This window comes from Dendrobates tinctorius, unplaced genomic scaffold (genome assembly GCF_039654945.1).
Source record: "Dendrobates tinctorius isolate UK_male_01 unplaced genomic scaffold, ASM3965494v1 ptg000026l, whole genome shotgun sequence".
Classification (NCBI taxonomy): domain Eukaryota; kingdom Metazoa; phylum Chordata; class Amphibia; order Anura; family Dendrobatidae; genus Dendrobates; species Dendrobates tinctorius.
This window is the reverse complement of record NW_027361694.1, coordinates 224,019-245,670: the sequence shown is the minus strand read 5'-3', so window position 1 is coordinate 245,670 and position 21,652 is coordinate 224,019. Positions and strand designations below refer to the sequence as shown.

General features: G+C 42.5%; 1 protein-coding gene across 1 annotated transcript in view; it reads right to left on the bottom strand.

The window, feature by feature from the left end:
• The window catches only part of NALF1 (NALCN channel auxiliary factor 1), a 751,636-nt gene that overhangs the window by 508,199 nt on the left and 221,785 nt on the right, over positions 1 to 21,652 (bottom strand). The window lies entirely within an intron of this gene.

The following is a 21,652-nucleotide window of genomic DNA, read 5'->3' as shown; positions in this document are numbered from 1 at the left end:
ACAGGTGATACCTTCATGGCATGGGAGCTTTCTACCATAGAAACATACACCAGAACCAGCATCTGTCTTGTGTGGAATGGCTCAGCGCTATAGTACATCATGGGTAGGAATGGGGATAGAATATATAATCACACAGATAAAGTCACAATTTGGGCAAAATCCCAAATTAACATGCAACATTTGATTTTTGTATCTGGCTCTTTTTCATCAATGGGAAGTGTACCAGTTAACATATTTAAAAATATGCAATTTGCTTAAAAAAATCAGCATTAAAGGGAGTCTGTCAACAAGTTTGTGCTATTTAAACTGAGAGCAGCATGTTGTAGGGGCAGAGAGCCTGATTCAAGTGATGTGTTACTTATTAGGCTGTGTGCTACAGTATCAATACAATCAATGTTTTATCAGCAGGAGATTATCGCTGCCTGACTAGGTCTAACATGTGCAGAAGTCCAGCTTGTCTATGTACCACTGCCCCCCGCCACTGATCGGCAGCTTGATGATAACGCACAGTGTACACAGGAAGCTGTCAATCAGGCATGTAGGTGGAGTTATACACAACTCATTCAAGGCCACTGCTTCACCTACAGCACAGAATACAAGGATTTTATTAAAACTACATCAAGCAGCGCAGTAAATGATACATTGCTGGAATCAAGGTCTCAGCCCCTACATCATGCTGCTCTCAGATAACATAACAAAACCTGCTGACAGATTCCCTTTATTCCCTTTAATAGGCAACATTTGACACGCTGATCTTTGTTCCTACCTAATATTAGGAAATATACTACTATGTCTGAAAAGTTGCCAAATGTATCATGACATTGTGATATTTGATAATTCTGACATGATGGAGTTGAAGCGAGTACATTAAAGATGTCCTGCAAATAGCCATAAATAGCATTATTCCACATGGCAGCTTATACCAAAAAGTCACCATAAAAATGATAGATATGGTTTAATGATGTGGACAGACTGGAGGGTCCACTCACACTGAACCTGAGAAAATAAGGGTCAGCGCTGTATCCCCTTTACACTCATAAAAGTTCCTTGGGTCTTCCAGAAGATGAACCCGCGGCAATCATTAAATGATGGCATTTCTCAGCAAAATACCATTCATTAGAGTCTGGGATACCCTGTTAACATTCTCAAAAAAGCAAGCAAAATGAAGTTGTTCCATTTATTCAACATACCTAAAAAAAAAGTAAAGGTCCATGCAATATTCGCATGGTTGCAATGGAAGTATGATCTCCAAAACTGACATTAACTTTGAATAGATGTGATGAATATGCAAAGAGCAACCTTCTCGAACCTGAGCCTGTAAGGTTTTCATTCCTATATCACCTTACAGATGACAAAAAGGGCTTTTCCATGCGGTTAACTGCCCGCAGCTTTCTCTTCCTTCCTGCAGTATATTTATGACTGGCTTCTTTAATATTTCAGTGCAGAAGTTGAGGCAGCGAACTGGAAATCAAGTATGGTGCCGCGGCGGAGATCATCCCTCAGACAGGAAAATGTAGAATAATCTAAATGAATCATTTATTCTTATTCTCGAGAATCATCGAATAGGAAATACAACGCCTTATTAAAAATTGCCATACTTCTGTTTCAGTGTATGGCGCAGGATTTGCAGATCTTTAACAATGTTATATACGGTATGTGAATGAGAAGGATGCGATAGTTTTAAGATTTTTTTTCCTCTTAATATTATCTTGATAAAATAAAATTCCGGTAGAATAACCGGTAGAGTGGAAGCGAAGTCCAGATTGCTTTCAATTGTTTTCGGCTAATAAATATTAAAAGAGTATTTGTCTAAATTCAATTAATCTGTGCAGAACTCGGTGTGTTTGGTGAATACTTTTATTTATTACTTACTGCAAACCTAAATTGTATTAGTCCAAATTACATTACCCCGCTGTATTAATCCCTCAAGGAGGGGGAAACTCTCGACATATAATGTCAGACTCATGTCTGCAAAAATAAACACTAGATACATGCAGGAGATTATGCACTGCACACGTTTGTCTCATTTTTATCAATTTTATATCTTTATCCTGACATTCTCATCTAATTTTCATGCAAAATAGGTCACCTATCTTTCGGGCCTTAAAACGTTATCCAGGATTTTAAAAAAAAAAGTATACTTTCTCCAAGAAACAATGGTAAACCGATCCTTGTATTGAGTTTGGGAACGGTTAATGCAGTAAAGCTCCATTAATGTGAGCTGGGTAGTGTGGTGGGCTTCTATACATAGCGGACGGGAATGCACTGTCCCAAACTCAGGGATGGAGAAAGAAACACTAACATCCATCATCAACAGCTCTAACAGTTCGATGTTACTCACTGGGAGGAAGCAATCTACTGGTTACAAAATCTTTAGGAGGCAACAGGTTAGAATAAAAAAGCAACAAGCTGATACAGGCAGGGCCGGCTCCAGTCTCACTGGGCCCCTTTAACACATACCATGATTCAAGAGACACAGACACAGCAGAGAAATATAGGTATAGTACAATGCCAAAGATTTCACTTACTTCTTACGTTATTTGAGTGATATCTATTGTAAAGTCTACAACAGCTCAGAAACAGGAGATTCCTCACAGCGCACAGTGCAGGCCCTGGGGGGGATTCTAAAGTTTTCATTTTAGACACAACAGTATAGTCCTCCATACAGTATTATTGGCGGCACATAGTCCTTCATACAGTATTATGGGCACCACATAGTCCTCCATACAGTATTATGGGCACCACATAGTCCTCCATACAGTATTATGGGCACCACATAATCCTCCATACAGTATTATGGGCACCACATAGTCCTCCATACAGTATTATGGGCACCACATAATCCTCCATACAGTATTATGGGCACCACATAGTCCTCCATACAGTATTATGGGCACCACATAGTCCTCCATACAGTATTATGGGCACCACATACTCCTCCATACAGTATTATGGGCACCACATAGTCCTCCATACAGTATTATGGGCACCACATAATCCTCCATACAGTATTATGGGCACCACATAGTCCTCCATACAGTATTATGGGCACCACATACTCCTCCATACAGTATTATGGGCACCACATAGTCCTCCATACAGTATTATGGGCACCACATACTCCTCCATACAGTATTATGGGCACCACATAGTCCTCTATACAGTATTATGGGCACCACATACTCCTCCATACCATATTATGGCCACCACATAGTGCTCCATACAGTATAATAAGTCTCATATATTGCTTCATACAGAATAATGGCACTCATATAATGCTCCATCTACTACATAATCATCTAATTCTGTCTGTCTCTAACGGAAATCCCGCGTCGCTGATTGGTCGCGCCTGGCCGGCCGCAACCAATCAACGACAGGCGCAGTCCGGGAGGGAGAGAGAGGTGAAACCTGAAAGAAAAGAGTTAGATTATACTCACCCTGGTGTTCGGTCGGGACCGATGGGTGGCGCCATCCCGTCTGGCGCCTCCCATCTTCATACGATGACGTCCTCCTCCTTGCTTCTCCCTCAGCTCCTGCGCACTCGTACTTTATCGGCCCTGTTGAGGGCAGAGCAGAGTACTGCAGTGCACAGGCGCTGGACCTCTCTGACCTTTCCCGGCGCCTGCGCACTGCAGTACTTTATTCTGCCCTCAACAGGGCAGATAAAGTATGCGTGTGCAGGAGCCGAGGGAGAAGCAAGGAGGAGGACATCATCGTATGAAGATAGGAGCGACACCCACTGCACCCGCCCCCCCGGTGAGTATAATCTAACATGTTTTTCTTATTTTTCAGGTTTCATCGGGGGCTTATTACAAAATGCTGTAGATAAGCCCCTGATGGCGGTGGCCCCAGCTTATGGGGAAAAATGGGGTGACAGATTCCCTTTACATATTCTATAATACCAGATGCATTAGAATCGGGCAATCATCTAGTACAGAATAATGAGCCTCATATAATGCTCCATGCAGAATAATGGACCCCATATAATGCTCCATAGAAAAAAAATAAACCCCATATAATGCTCCATACAGAATAATGAGCCTCATGTAATGCTCCATACAGAATAATGGACTCCACATAATGTTCCATACAGAATAATATACACCATATAATGCTCCATACAGACTAATGGACCCCAAACAATGGTCCATACAGATTAATGGACCCCATATAATTCTCCATCAGATTAATGGACCTCCATATGATGCTCCACACAGAATAATGGACCCCATATAATGCTCCATACACAATAATGGACCTCAAATAATGCTCCATACAGAATAATGGACTATATATAATGCTTCATACAGAATAATGTACCCCATTTAATGCTCCATACAGAATAATGGACCCCATGTAATGCTCCACATAAAATAATGGACCCCACGTAATGCTCCAAACAGAATAACGGGCTTAATATAATGCTCCATACAGTATAATGGCCCCATATAATGTTCCTTACAGAATGGGCCTTATTTATTGCTCCATACAGAATGGGCCCATATATTGCTCTATACAGTATGGGCCCCATATATTGCTCCATACTATAAAAAAATTCAAATGGTCACAGATCCAGACTCCTCAGATTCGCCTTCTTCCAACTCTCTGCTCTGTGACTGCTCATAGCAGAGGGAGCACAGTAGTGATGTCATTGCACCCTCTGCACTGAGACGTCAGAGTCAGAAAATGTGGAAGACCCCGGAGCTGTGGAAGAAGAGGGAGAGGTATGTATTGAAAGTGCCAGGGACCTGAGCAAGCAGAGGGGGCCCACTCGCAGGTGCTGGCACTGGACTCACCCAACTCATGGGCCCCATAGTGTGCCGGTGTCCCTGACAGTGAGTCAGCCCCCTCCCGCTTGCTTAGGGCCCCGGCACTTGCCCAGGTGCGCCTGGTAGAGACACTGACCCTGGATACAGGTAAGGCTAGTTTCACACTAGCTTATTTTCCATGCAGCGCTCGGCGCTGCTAAGCCCCGCCTCCTGCCGGCTCCCTGCCCGCCCCATCCGGCCATTGCCGTCTACTATCGCACATGGCTGCATGCAATCTGCGCACTCTATCTTTAGCATAGGGTGCGCAGACCGTACGCTGGCCATGCGCTAGTAGGATTTTAGCTTGCGCTGCGCACTTTTGAAGGTGCGCCGAGCGTGCCAAAATGCAACATGGTGCGTTTGGTGCACACCGGCGCACCTTCAAAAGTGCGCAGCGCATGCTAAAATCCTACTAGCGGACGGCCTGCGCATGGTCTGCACACCCTATGCTAAAGATAGGGTGCGCAGATCGCATGCAGCCGTGTGCGATAGTAGGCGGCGATGACCGGATGGGGCGGGCAGGGAGCCGGCAGGGGGCGGGTCTAGCAGCGCCGAGCGCTGCGTGGAAAATAAGCTAGTGTGAAACTAGCCTAACACTTTATGCTGGCAAACATTTCAGCAGCACTTCCTTCAATTAGGGTACCGTTACACCTAGCGATGCACCAGCGATCCCGACTAGCTATATGACGCGGTCAGGATCGCTGGTGCATCGCTAGGTGGTCGCTAGTGAGCTAACACTCAGGCAGATCTCACCAGCGACATCGCTGGGGACGGGGATCGCTACTTACAGTTGTGGCCAAAAGTATTGACACCCCTGCAATTCTGTCAGATAATACTCAGTTTCTTCCTGAAAATGATTGCAAACACAAATTCTTTGGTATTATCTTCATTTAATTTGTCTTAAATGAAAAAACACAAAAGAGAATGAAGCAAAAAGCAAAACTGATCATTTCACACAAAACTCCAAAAATGGACCAGACAAAAGTATTGGCACCCTCAGCCTAATACTTGGTTGCACAACCTTTAGCCAAAGTAACTGCGACCAACCGCTTCCGGTAACCATCAATGAGTTTCTTACAATGCTCTCCTGGAATTTTAGACCATTCTTCTTCGGCAAACTGCTCCAAGTCCCTGATATTTGAAGGGTGCCTTCTCCAAACTGCCATTGTTAGATCTCTCCACAGGTGTTCTATGGGATTCAGGTCTGGACTCATTGCTGGCCACCTTAGAAGTCTCCAGTGCTTTCTCTCAAACCATTTTCTAGTGCTTTTTGAAGTGTGTTTTGGGTCATTGACCTGCTGGAAGACCCATGACCTCTGAGGGAGACCCAGCTTTCTCACACTGGGCCCTACATTATGCTGCAAAATTTGTTGGTAGTCTTCTGACTTCATAATGCCATGCACACGGTCAAGCAGTCTAGTGCCAGAGGCAGCAAAACAACCCCAAAACATCAGGGAACCTCTGCCATGTTTGACTGTAGGGACCGTGTTCTTTTCTTTGAATGCCTCTTTTTTTCTCCTGTAAATTCTATGTTGATGCCTTTGCCCAAAAAGCTCTACTTTTGTCTCATCTGACCAGAGAACATTCTTCCAAAACGTTTTAGGCTTTTTCAGGTAAGTTTTGGCAAACTCCAGCCTGGCTTTTTTATGTCTCGGGGTAAGAAGTGGGGTCTTCCTGGGTCTCCTACCATACAGTCCCTTTTCATTCAGACGCTGACGGATAGTACGGGTTGACACTGTTGTACCCTCGGACTGCAGGGCAGCTTGAACTTGTTTGGATGTTAGTCGAGGTTCTTTATCCAACATCAGCACAATCTTGCGTTGAAATCTCTTGTCAATTTTTCTTTCCTGTCCACATCTAGGGAGGTTAGCCACAGTGCCATGGGCTTTAAACTTCTTGATGACACTGCGCACGGTAGACACAGGAACATTCAGGTCTTTGGAGATGGACTTGTAGCCTTGAGATTGCTCATGCTTCCTCACAATTTGGTTTCTCAAGTCCTCAGACAGTTCTTTGGTCTTCTTTCTTTTCTCCATGCTCAATGTGGTACACACAAGGACACAGGACAGAGGTTGAGTCAACTTTAATCCATGTCAACTGGCTGCAAGTGTGATTTAGTTATTGCCAACACCTGTTAGGTGCCACAGGTAAGTTACAGGTGCTGTTAATTACACTAATTAGAGAAGCATCACATGATTTTTCGAACAGTGCCAATACTTTTGTCCACCCTCTTTTTTATGTTTGGTGTGGAATTATATCCAATTTGGCTTTAGGACAATTCTTTTTGTGTTTTTTTCATTTAAGACAAATTAAATGAAGATGATAATACCAAAGAATTTGTGTTTGCAATCATTTTCAGGAAGAAACTGAATATTATCTGACACAATTGCAGGGGTGTCAATACTTTTGGCCACAACTGTACCTGTCAGACGCGGTGATCCTGCGTCCTCCCGCCCGGCTCCACGCGTCGCTCGTCTTCACAGCAGGAAGCGACTGACGAGGAATGGTCCAGCAGCTTCTCGCGCGACCAGCGATAACCAGCGGGGGAGCCGGTCGTAGGTATCACATGCAGCGATATCGCTAGCAATATCGCTGTAACGTCACAAAATCGGTGACTTTACAGCGATATTGCTAGCGATATCGCAGTGTGTAACGGGGGCTTTAGACACACTCTTTTTCTCCTTCACAGTGCAGCTCAATACACATCCACAGTGCTGGTCATAGTCCCTTAACTTGGCTACATATCTTGATAGCAGGGCTCTGCAAATGCTCTTCTATGACAACTAGCCAATCTAGTAGTCTAATCACTTAGTTATCAAATGATAGTACCTAACAAGCAGACGTGATTCTATGTGATACATTTCTTCACACCTAGTATTTAGCACTATGAGGACTAATGTCTTCTTCCTGTTGAATACTACAACAACTGCATTACAGGGTGACCGTTTAACATACTCTTGTTTGTCCCTACCTCTATTCTCTTGGGGACACTCACCGAATGGCAAATGGTACTTACTGGTGTTCTTTCCTAGCTCTTTCCTTTATAGTTTTTGCCTGTAGCTTTACTTCAACTCCTATTGAGCTCTAACAGAGAGTTCACACAGAAGATACTAGCTCACTACACACATGTAGTATGGTGTGGGCAAGCATGTTAATAGTAACTCCAGAGCCCCATGCCTCAGTGCTCACTATAGCTCAGTGTGTTAACTCTTTTAGCTCTGCGTGCATTATTGTACATCATTCAGTGATACAAAATCTGAGCACATTAGATCGGGCATTTTTTCCTAAAATATGTATTTATTCACCCATCACAAATCGGTCACATCACACAACAGGTGGCTCTTCACTGAATATGTTGCAATATACATGTAGACACTGCTTCCTTTAACACTCCATTGTATATACCAATATAAAATATATAGAGCAGCACTAGAGAGTTTAACACGGTTTCACATAGCAACAATCGGAAAACCCATTTTCAGCAATATTATTATGTGTCTATGTAGTGAATGAGGATCCATGAGCAGGAGACAAAAGATTCCTTGATTGTTCTCCCTTTTGTTAGCATATTTTCCTACCCATTCCTCACCTTACCATCTCTGAGCTGCTGCTTGTAATGTTACAGTATGAGTAATGTGAAGAGGAGTTATGAAGAAGAAACAGCCAAAGATCGAAGAACAAGAAGAGAATGGAACTTGGTATAAGTTATCTACATTTTTGAGCCCCTCCACCTTCCAACCAAACTGTGTGGGTATGACACACACCTTGTCCGCCCCCTGTCAATTAGCAGCAGCACCTGTGACAGTGTGTTCCCTGATGCCATCTGCAAAGTGTATAAACATGCTTACCTTTATGTTCCACATTGTTAGATTGCAAGTGTCCCCTATTGCTTGCAAGAATGTCCCCCCAAGATCAAGTAAGACTATTTTCATTATGTTCCTGGTGTGCTATAAATGATGTAGCCCATATAGCAAATTTCCTAAATCAAGCACAATTAATCCGCAGGAAGAAAAAACACATTGCAAGATACTGCTGGAGATAACTAGCAGGCATAGAAGACATATACATTACTTTTTAACACCTATACTCTTTTCTATAGCCAATATGAGTGCCATAAATAACATAGGTCCGCTACCTCGGAGTAACCCTTGACTCTGCCCTGTCCTTTAAACCACACATCCAAGCTCTCTCCACCTCCTGCCGCCTTCAGCTCAAAAATATTTCCAGAATCCGTCCCTTCCTCAACCCTCACTCTACTAAAATGCTTGGACATACCCTATCATTTCCCGTCTCGACTACGACAACATCCTTTTCTGTGGCCTCCCTGCTAACACCCTTACACCTCTCCAGTCCATCCTTAACTCTGCTGCCCTACTAAAGACCCCGTTACATTTAGCGATGCACCAGCGATCCCGACCAAGATATGACCCGGTCAAGATCGCTGGTGCATCGCTAAATGGTCGCTAGTGAGCTGCCAAACAGGCAGATCTCACTAGCGATGCAGCAGCGGTCGGCGGTCGTACTCACCTGTCAGACGCGGCAAGGGTGACCGTCTTCCGCTCGCATCCATGGCTCGCTCGTCTGCGCTAGCAGGAAGCCGACGACGAGAAATGGACCAGGCGGGTCTCTCGCAATCAGCGATATCCAGCAGGGGAGCCGGTCGGAGGTGAGTATCACATGTAGCGATATCGCTAGTGATATCGCTGCTGCATTACAAAATTGGTGACGCTTTAGCAATATCGCTAGCGATATCGCTATGTGTAAAGGGCCCTTAATTCATCTCTCTCCTTGCTACTCCTCCGCTTCTCCCCTCTGCAAATCTCTTCACTGGCTCCCACTCCCTCACCATATCCAATTCAAATTACTAATACTGACCTACTAGGCCATCTACAACCTGTCTCCTCCATATATCTCTGAACTAATTTCCCGATATCTTCCCTCACATAATCTCTGATCCTCCCAAGTCCTCCTTCTCTCCTCCACACTTATTTGCTCCTCACCCAACCGCCTCCAAGACTTCTCCCGAATAGCCCCCATCCTCTGGAATTCCTTGCCCCAACACGTCTGGCTATCAACCACACTCGGATCCTTCAGATGGAACCTGAAAACCCACCTCTTCAGGAAAGCCTACAGCCTGCAATGATACCCGCTGCCTTTTCACCCCTACTGGAGCTACCGCCTCACCATCACGGGAGCTGCTGCAACCCCCCAACCTACTGTCTCCTTCCCCACCATCCAATAGAATGTAAGCCTGCAAGGGGAGGGTCCTCTCTCCCTTATATTTCAGTCTGTGATTGTTAGTTTATTTACTGTAAGTGATATCTGTAATTTGTATGTAATGGAATCAATGGTGCTATATAAATAAATAATAATAATTCTTATATTCATTGCAATAATACATTTTAGACATTCAATATGTGTATGTATCAATACTGTACACATTGCCATGAGTAAATGTAAAATGCATAAAAGTGGGTTATTTTGCATGTGTTTTCATAAGATTATAGTATTAGTATAATTACAATATTTGTGGAATACTTATTGTAAAGGCCTCTTTCACACTTCAGTTTTTTACAATCAGTCACAATCCGCCAGGTTTTGAAAAAAACAGATCCTCAATTTTCTTTTGAGGATCCGTTTTTTTTTCCCCATTGACTTGCATTAATGGCGGATTGTGACGGATTGCTGTCCGTTGCATCCGTTTTTTTTGAGGATCCGCCAAAAGTTGCTGACCGTCACCATCCTCAAAGATTTCAAAACGGAGCTTGCAACGTTTTTTTCTCTGGCGGATCCTCCAGACACTTATTTAACCTGAAATTCTTTCTGGGTGCCGGACAAAAGGAAAAAAATCTCTCTCTATCTTTCTCTCTCTCCCAGCAGTTCCTTTATATTTCCTCATTTTCAGGATCCGTCTGAAAACGGATCCTGTGCCATCCGTTCACATCAGTTGAGAACGGATCCGCTTGTCTGACTTTTTGGCGGATTTGAACTGATGCAAAAAAACTGAAGTGTGAAAGAGGCCAAAGCTTACCAGTCACATTGAACAATATAGGGAAAGATATTGAGCAAACGTATATATTTGTAGGAAGAGGTTCAGCTTGACTTTTATATTATTCACGAAATCCCTGCTCATTCTTGACTTAGAGGTCCAGTGGGCGTTCTCATGAGTGACTAGCAGCCTTTCCCTAGAATGAAGCAGGCAGAGATAGATGCCACTCACTGATTAGGACCACCCACTGGACCTATGAGTCAAGAATATGCTCCTCCTACTAAAGCGATATTGGATTGGATGGTTCTCCGATGTCACATAGTAGTGAAGTATCAGGGTCGGACATTCTGCCGATGCAGCCGGTGCAATGACATCGGGGCCCGAAGGTGGAGGGAGGCTCCTGCAGGCAGCGGCACAGTATGCATCCACTATGGGGCCAAAGAGTCAAGATTACGGGCGGGAGTGAGTTGGGGCCCGGTGTCATGCAGCATTGGGTCCCTCTCACTCCCTCCCATAATCATGTGAATACCCAGATCCGGGAGAGAGCGGCGCGCAGAGTGCAGGAGTTCAAAAAGGGGGCGTGTCATGCAGGGACAGACGCTGGCCAATGAAAGCTTCCCCCCCAAACTGGTGAGAGCGCTCACTGGCTGCCGTCTCTGTCCTCCTGCATGGCATGCCCCAATGGTGCATGCTCACCTGTAGTCAGGGGGCCTGGGCGTTAGAGCACACAGGGGACAGAAGTGGAGGAAGAGCAGGACTTACAGAGGATCTTCTGTTCCCTCTTCTGTTCTATTCCCTGCAGACTGCAGCATCTCAGAGAAGAGGTCATTATCTATAGAGCTGCCGAGTGTTGCGCTCAGCTATTACCATCAGTTTAGTGAATAGAGCAGATACCAGATACATAATATAATATATACATGGTCGGGCTCTGCCGGTTCCAACAGTTATCACGTAACCACGAGGATGCGCTTTGCACACTTGCTGTCACTTACCAACTAGAGTGTCAGCCACGTCTTACAGAGTAATATTCACCGACACAGCTGACACTAATAGTCACCTGACTGCAAGTATGACTGCACTGTACCCAGTAGAACTGAGTGCTAAGGTATATATATATATATATATATATATATATATATATATACAGTATATATATTTATTACACATACAGTATATATATCTCCATCTCAGTGAAAAAATATAAATATATATATTTATTACACACACAGTATATATACAGTATATCCATCTCAGTGAAAAAAATTAAATATATATATTTTTAGAGGTATGGGGGCCCAAATAAAACTTTTGCTATGTGGCCCTGTGATTGCTATGTACGCCGGGATGCAGGGAGGGGGGGGCCCAGACACATTTCTTGCACAGGGACCCCAAGCTGTCAGTGTCCACCCCTGTGAAGTATAGTAGCTGTTTTTTACTTTTTATGTAACCGCAGCAGTACCAACAAAGTCTTGCTCATCGGCGTCTTCATTTCATAAATAATCATTTTACTTCAGTATCTGTATCAAATTGTACATTAAAATGTTGATTGAACCCTAAGTGAAAATTTCCATTGAGAATACTGACTTCTTGATTTATTCATTCCTGTGGATATTTTAGAGATATTAAAAAGCTAATCAAAGAAGGAAAATTCAAGATACATTCCTGACAAATAAGTGACAAAGTAACTGATATGTTTTATTTGATTTGTTCCAACCTGCTGACTTGAAGCCAAAACATGTCCTTGGTATATCTGTCACCACAGAAGAAAGGCGACTATATTTTCACTCTGTAATTGGTGTTACACAATGTACATTAGGGACAAACAAAGCAAAATTAAATGATCAACGTATCCCCGAGTTAATCGTTTTACTTATGAACTATTGCCATCAAATGTCATTAACGCTATTATTTTTATACAATCTGTCCAAGGTTGAGAAGAAACAGATTTTTTTCTAAACATGATCATTCACAGCTACTTAGACACAATTTGTAGTTATAAAGATTATTATTATCACTGTGATATGTGATGATAATCAACACTAATAAACAATATCTATCATTTTGCATAGTAAATAGTGGCAACGCTTAGAATTTGAGAATATATTGTATGTACATACATATTTTTTATTTCCTTAACATATTCTGTAATAAGCGTCCCAAACATTGGCCTCGATTCATTAAGAACGACGTCTTGTAAACCAGTCTTAATGAGGGGTGAACAAGAATAAGATGCGTCGCAATCACTAACATGTGCATGCCACTTAATGAATTTGGCGCATCTTGATAATGACATTCGCGCCTCCATGTATTTTAGTAACATTTCTGGTATAATGTATATAACCACTTTCAATTAATTTGATGGGCGAGCATAGCTACATCCCTTTCTGCCTACTCTCCAGCTCTGCCCACTTTGGCTTTAAACTGGCATGAAAATGCCAAAGGTCACAACTTTTTTTAACTTATTGTTATATAATAATAAAAAAAATAATTTTTACTTGGGTTCTTTTCCTTTTCAGGCCAATAATTCATCCATATTGGCAATATCTAGTAATGTGAGGTTAAAGGGAACCTGACAAACCATGGACATCAAGTATCAGCCATTGGCTGTAAGATCACAGCCATGCATGTCTGTCTCTGAAATGCTGCGGTGTTTCAGAAAAGAACACACTTTTAATAGCTGCCGGGAGCTGAGCCATACAAGTGACTAGTTGTACAGGTGGGTCCCCAGCAGCTTCTCCCCTCCCGCTGACAGTGACTGGCAAGCCTCTGGCCAAGAGCGCGTATAGGCAGAGACTTGTCGTTCACTATCAGCGGGCGGGGAGAAGCCACCGGTGACCCACCTGTATGATTAGTGCACAGTGCGGTTCAGTCCCCGTCAGCTATTAAAACTATGTTTTTCTCTGAAACACTGTGGCATTTCGGAGTAAAACATAAATGGCTGTGTTCACACAGCCAGTGCGGGATACATTATGCCTATGGTTTGAGCAACATGTATCATCTGTCAGGTTTCCTTTAATTTTTCACATAATTTTTCTGCATTATTCAAATGAATAAACCCATAAGACCTCATGGATGCAATCACAATTTAGATCCATATTATGAAGCAATGATATTATTCCAAGGGCCTTTTCTGAACCATTTTGTGCCTCTGATCTTTCCCATGAATTCACACTGTAAGGAAATTATAATGTGAAGACACCAGAGTATATCTTAATTACCCAGACGGCGATGTTTCTGCCATTCAAGAAGAATTGACTGTTTATCTGTATATTGGCTTGTGGATTTAAGGGTTTATCTCTGGTGGGTCAAGAAGACAGACTTGCATGCCATTTAACATACTGTGTAAAGGCACTGTCACACTTAGCGATGTACCAGCGATCCCGACCAGCGATATGACGCGGTCAGGATCGCTGGTGCATCGCTAAGTGGTCGCTAGTGAGCTGCCACACAGGCAGATCTCACCAGCGACATCGCAGGGGTCAGGAGTCGTTACTTACCTGTCAGACGAGGCGATCCTGACGTCCTCCCGCCCGGCTCCACGCGTCGCTCGTCTGTGCCACAGGGAGCTTACGACGAGAAATGTCCCAGGACGTTCTCGCACGATCAGCGATAACCAGTGGGGGAGCGGTCGGTGGTAAGTATCACACATAGCGATATCGCTAGCAATATCGCTGCTACATCACAAAAGCCAGTGACGTTATAGCGATATTGCTAGCGATATAGCTTAGTGTGACAGGCCCTTAAGTCTGTAATAGTGACTTGTACATACTGTGTGCTTATCTTTGATTATTGTGTGCTCATATGCTAGTTGTGCATTGTATTCTATATCCAGTTTGTTGACTTCAAAGGTAGATAGGGAAAGGTTGTGAGGGTGGACTGAAGGACACTGGGTAAATCTAAAAATAGATCACATGCCTCATGTATAAAAAGACTCAAGAGACAGAGCAGATCTCATTACGAGAGAGCTACCAGTCGGACATGCTGCAAAACACTCGACAGAGGAGAGGACTGCAGCCAATTCATCATGGCACCGTCACGAGACACATCTCTGATTCAATAGGAATCAACCTAGGGGTTGTCTGCTCCGGTTGGAAGGACCTTTGTGTCAACTGGCTTTGGACCTTGTGCGGACTCTATGGACTGTTCTCGGTCATCTCTCTACGCTTGTCGATATCTTTTCTCTGTGTGTATATCACAGATGGAATAGCAACACAGGGAGCTCTGTCATACCATCTATCATTATCCTGGTGAGACAGTGGAAGGGTGAGACCCTGTAATGTGCACTATCTTGGGGTAATTGCTGGGATTGTTCAGTTTGCTATTGGGTGTTGTGGTTCAATAAAGTATTGCCACATTGTTTTTCTCTAACCCTGTGTTGTCTGTGTAGTGTATTGCCCACTGGGAGATAGAGCGGGCATTCAGTGGTATGAACCCTGCTCCTTGAAGTCTTGCTAAAGGCAGCCGGGCCAGCGGACGAGAGCACCCACTGACCCCGTTTCTCAACATATGACATGACACATAACAGCCAAAATTACTTTGACAGTAGAATATATACAAGCTTCACTGGGTTACACCTGTCTTTAAGGGCATGTGCACACGGTGCGGATTCTGATGCGGATTTTTCCATGCGGATTTGCAGGTACATCTGCAGGTAAAATGACCTGCGGTTTACCTGTGGATTTGTCTGCAGTTTGCTCCTGCGTTTTGACACCTGTACAATGGAACAGGTGTCAAACCGCTGCAGAATCCACATAAAGAATTGACATGCTGCGGATTTAAAACCGCAGCAAATCCGGGCAGAAAAATCCGCAGCATGTGCACTGTGGTTTTTAAAATCCATTGGTTAACAATGTACTGTACATTGCTTGTGGAACTGCAGTGGATCCGCAGAGGCAAATCCACTGCGGATCCGCGCAGAATATGCAGAAAGAATTGACATGCTGCGGATTTAAAACCGCAGCAAATCCGCGCTGAAAAATCCGCAGCATGTGCACTGTGGTTTTTAAAATCCATTGGTTAACATTGTACTGTACATTGCTTGTGGAACTGCAGTGGATCCGCAGAGGCAAATCCGCTGCGGATCTGCAGCAGAGTCCGCACCATGTGCACATGCCCTAAGTGTTTTTTTTCTGTTACATTATAGTATAAAAAACCTGATGGACACAATCATCACTTGACCATTGACTGTAATGGGGTCCATTGGGATTCTGTTAAGGTATCGATCATTTTTTTAAAAACTTTTATTAAGATTTTATATAGTGGATACAACAACAGTTACATACAGGTGCAGTCATGTTATTAGGCAGAGGGATATTAAAATGTTCAGTAATACATGTTAATAACAATGTTTGAGTAGGCTTAACCTGTATGGAGGAAACTAAACTTGGGCCGAAACAATTACTAACAAGTCAGCAATGAGTTTGGTGGATAGGGGGAAGGAAGAAGGAAAAGAGTTCAGGGAAGGGAGGGGAACTATCTAGTACCAGCTTAATCTTATAAGGTAATGGGTATATTAAGAGCAAATGGGTTCGACAAAATCGTATGTAAAGAGTTATCTGTAGTCTAGTTACAAAATAGTCAAAGAGGCAAGGTTTGTAAAGAGTTGCCAGGAAGACTAGATTTTTGTAAAGCACATGTGTATCTTCAGTTCCCAACTCGACAGTTGTTCCACCTTCACTTTCCAAAGAGAGTTTGTAGGTGAAGTTTTGGACTTCCACAGAGTAAAAATCAGGATTTTAGTGGAATTCAGAAAGTGTGTAAGGAGGGTTAGTCTGTTTTTTTGGAATTCTGTCTGGGAAAAGGAGTAGAAGACAAATTTCTGGAGCAGCGGTTTATTGTGTTTTGAGGATCTGGTTTATGGTGCGTATGATTTTGAGCCAATATGGTTTGATATTTGGGCATGTCAACCATGGTAATATGTACCAACATCAGAGAGGCATCTCCAGCACACTGAGCTAAAATCTTTATTAAAGTTATGAATTTTGGCTGGGGTGGCATGCCACCTCGTTAGTATCTTATAACCACTTTCTTGTATTCAAATATATTTTTAGGATAGTTTAGGGGAAAAGAGGATTTTACCCACTTCCAAGGTTTAGAAAACTATATTTAGGTCTGATTTCCACCTGCACAATGGAAAAATTTTAGGCATACAGTGGGGGGTTATTTGGTTATATAATGTCACCACTGTCGTTTTCTGTGGCTTTGTCTGGACCAAGAGGGTCTTAAAGCATGTTAATTGTCTATTCGAGTCTGGGTTGTTTGCTATGAATTTGAAGAGAAATGAGAACTTTATGGAAGTGGAGTGTGTTTAACAAGGTGATGTTTAATAGTTATTTTTCAACTCTAAATCCTTTTTTTTCAGTAGGTCACATAGGGCTTCAGTAGAGTTGCTTAAAGCACCAGAAACAATACCATTTTGTGTATATAAAGGGGACAGGAAGAGATCTCTGACCTGAAGAAGGGGGGATGGATAAGGGGAACAGTATCCCGATATGAGGTAGTGACCAGATTTTGTATTTGGTTGCAGTAAACAAGTTTTTAATATGAGAGAGACTAATCAATGCTTTCTTCAATGCCTTCTTTATTGTGAGGGAGAGTAAGCATATGCTCCATGATTCCAGGTTTCTTTTTTACCCAAAGTAACTAGAAGAACAACTTATGTATATTGTCAAAAAGAGTTTTAAGAAGATGAATGGGGAGTGGTTGTAGGAGATATGTTATTTTGGGCCAGATAATGCACTTCAATATTTTTTTCCTACCAAACCATGAGACATAAGGGATTGTCCAAGTGGATGTCAATTTGGCAGTATTAGAAAGCAGAGGTGCAAAAATGAGTTTATATAAATCTCCTAAATTAGGGCTAATATTATCCTAACTACACTGGGTGCAGAATTATTAGGCAAATGAGTATTTTGATCACATCATCCTTTTTATACATGTTGTCCTACTCCAAGCTGTATAGGCTTGAAAGCCAACTGCCAATTATGTAAATCAGGTGATTTGCATCTCTGTAATGAGGAGGGGTGTGGTCTAGTGACATCAACACCCTATGTAAGGTGTGCTTAATTATTAGGCAACTTCCTTTCCTTTGGCAGAATGGGTCAGAAGAGAGATTTGACGGACTCTGAAAAGTCAAAAAATTGTGAGATGTGTTGCAGAGGGAAGCAGCAGTCTTGAAATTGCCAAACTTTTGAAGCGTGATCAGTGATCACCCAACAATCAAGCGTTTCATGGCAAATATCCAACAGGGTCGCAAGAAGTATGTTGATAAAAAAGGCGCAAAATAACTGCCCTTGAATTGAGGAAAATCAAGCGTGAAGCTGCCAAGATGCCATTTGACACCAGTTTTGCCATATTTCAGAGCTGCAACGTTACTGGAGTATCAAAAAGCACAAGGTGGGCCATACTCAGGGACATGGCCAAGCTAAAGAAGGCTGAAAAACGAGCACCTTTGAACAAGAAACATAAGATAAAACATCAAGACTGGGCAAAGAAATATCTTAAGACTGATTTTTCCAAGGTTTTATGGACTGATAAAATGAGAGTGACTCTTGATGGGCCAGATGGATGAGCCCGAGGCTGGAGCAGTAAAGGGCAGAGAGCTCCACTCCGACTCAGACGCCAGCAAGGTGGAGGTGGGGTACTGAATTTGTGGGACCTTTTCGGGTTGAGGATGGAGTGAAGCTCAACTCCCAGACCTACTGGGAGTTTCTGGAAGACACCTTCTTCAAGCAGTGGTACAGGAAGAAGTCGGTATCGTTCAAGAAAAACATGATTTTCATGCAGGACAATGCTCCATCACATGCATCCAAATACTCCACAGCGTGGCTGCCCAGTAAAGGTCTAAAAGAAGAAAAAATAATGACATGGCCCCCTTGTTCACCTGATCTGAACCCCATAGAGAACCTGTGGTCCCTCGTAAAATGTGAGATCTACAGGGAGGGAAAACAGTACACCTCTCCGAACAGTGTCTGGGGAGGCTGTGGTGGCTGCGGCACGCAATGTTGATCGTAAACAGATCAAGCAACTGACAGAATCTATGTATGGAAGGCTTTTGAGTGTCATCGTAAAGAAAGGTGGCTATATTGGTCACTGATTTTTTTGTTTTGTTTTTGAATGTCAGAAATGTTTATTTCTAAATTTTGTGTTGCTCTATTGGTTTACCTGGTGAAAATAAACAAGTGAGATGGGTATATATTTGGTTTTTATTAAGTTGACTAATAAATCTGCACAGTAATCATTACCTGCATAAACAGATATCCTCCTAAGATAGCCAAATCTAAAAAAAAAACCCACTCCAACTTCCAAAAATATTAAGCTTTGATATCTATGAGTCTTTTGGGTTGATTGAGAACATAGTTGTTATTCAATAATAAAAATAATCCTCTCCAATACAACTTGCCTAACAATTCTGCACACGGTGTAGATGTGGGCCCGATGCTATCGCATTGGGAGAGCAGTGTGTGTGTGTGGGATGTGTGTCCCACCTCTGCCTGCCCACCCACCTCCGTGCAGTCACAGAAGGCAGGAAAGGCGGTGGTTTGTGGTCTGTGCTGGAGATAGGGTGCAGCGCCACCAGAGGGTGCCCACTCCCCACCTACAGCACAGGCCTCAAGCTGTGGTCTTTCCTGCCAGCTGTGACTGCATGGCGGTGGGTAGACCTTTAAGAGGTTCGGTAAACTGAGCTTCTAGATTATATAGGTTCTCGTAATTTTTAAAAAATTCTAAAGTTATTTCCTCTCTTTTGGATATGGTGGTTGCTTTATTTTTTAATAAAGGATTCTGCCACTCTTTGCTTAATTTGTGCACACAAAAATGTAGTTGTTCTCAAACTCAAACTCAAATAGGCTTTATTGGCAGGATCAAAATACATTTAGTGTTGCCAAAGCAAGGAAAATAGATGTGACGGGAGGGGATCGCGGATTATGGGAATGGGGTGTTGGGGGCACAATTTGGGAAATAATAGTCCATTTGGGGGTTTTAAGTTCCTCTCAGCTTATGACATATGGTGACGTATTGGGCGGCGATCTCCACTGTTGAGTCCTCTTCCCTCAGTAGGATACAGAATTTCCTCTCCTCGTCCATGGATGGGTAGTCTGGGTTGTGAATGGAAAGTCTCTGGAATGGGAGGCCCTCACTGCTGAGTATTTGTTGCAGTGAAGCTGGAAGTGCGCCTCGTCCTCCAGTGCCCCCTGCTGGCAGTGCAGGCACAGTCAGTTCTTCCGTGGCTTGTATGTGGCCATGATTTATCTCCATGTGCGCAGTATTTGTATGTAGAGTAGAAGTAACTGTTTTCTGACTGTACGTTCAGAAGGTTGCTTAGTTTTATGCTAAGCTCACTTAAAAGGGAGAAATGAGAAAGTAAAAGTGACTTTTTATGTGTTTTTTTGATCTTATGAATTTTGTTCAGGAAATCAATGTGCTCTTTGTCCCTCTTCTTTTTAAGGTGAGCAGCTAGTGTTATAAATTCAATACGTATGAAGGACTTATGCACTTCCCATAAGGTTTGAAGAGGCACCTCTCCATTATTGTTATATTGAAAATATTAATTTAGTTTGCATATTATTTATTTGGTGTTATCTCTGGGGCTTTATGAAGAATATTGTTCAATCTCCATCTTTACTCTTTTCTAGGAATAGAGGGAACAGCAAGTCGAGCGTCTATAGGTGAGTGATCAGAGAAGATATGGGAATTGATTCTTGGCGTCAAACATTGGCTTGCATATTGTATTTGTATTAGGATACAATCAAATCTCTGATAGGATTTATGTGTGGCCGATCAATGGGTAAAATCTTTGGTGGATGGGTAGGCTAATCGCCAAAGATCTGTCTATTGAACGCTTTGAAGATTGGATTTAATTTTTGTTAGGGCCTTTTGTGAGATTACCGATTTTTTTTGAGGAGGAATCCAAAAAGGATTCCAGGGTCACCTTAAAATCTCCACCAAGACCCAATATGCCTTCTGCAAAGTCTTGTAAAGATCTAGTGTTTCGATGAACCAGTTTATGCCTTTTACATTATAGGATAATATTTTAATCTTAGGCATACTCACGAATTGTATATTTGTCACTGTGGAAGAACATAGTGTGTCTATTAGAAGTTTAGGTGGACAATTGTCCCAACGCAGTGGAAGAAGATGCACATTGGATATTGTCAGACATTTGTTTGTCACGTTCAATGTTCAAAAGTCTGAAATTATATGTCCGCGGCACTGGATCAAGGATGTGGACACCAAGGGAAGGAACAGAGGAAGTTGAAGAGAAACATAAAATAAGAAGAACAACACAAATGAATACAAGCAAAATGTTAAAAATAACAATATTGGCAATTTCCTAGAGGCACAAAGGTAATTAATAGCTACAAAAATATAAGTACCTATCAAGGTACTGGCTTCCATCATGTTACTGGCAAAAGAAAAATAGCACAGCATGATGGATACTATTATGGACCTGTCAGTCGAGTATCCTGAAAAAAAGCACGTGTGAACAAAGCCTTATTACTAAAGTCAAAGTATTTCAGTCCACATGCCTCCTGGTCACTCAGTGCCCCACATTTACAAAGCCTTAGTATCTACTTTGCAAATAAATTATTAATGAGGTGTCTTATTTTGATTTAATTATATACAGTAAAAATAACAACACCATTGTGTATTCATTTCTTCAAATATATTCTATGTAATTCAATAAAGAATATAGTATAGTTACCTAGAATATACTAGAGGATAAATTTAAGTTTCCATCTGATTAAACAAATTCATCCAAAAATGTTCCATAAGCTGAGATTAGTGGAAACAGGAATATTATACATTACTATGAATGTTTGCATTTTACCTCAAAATACGCTGCTAAAGATATCAG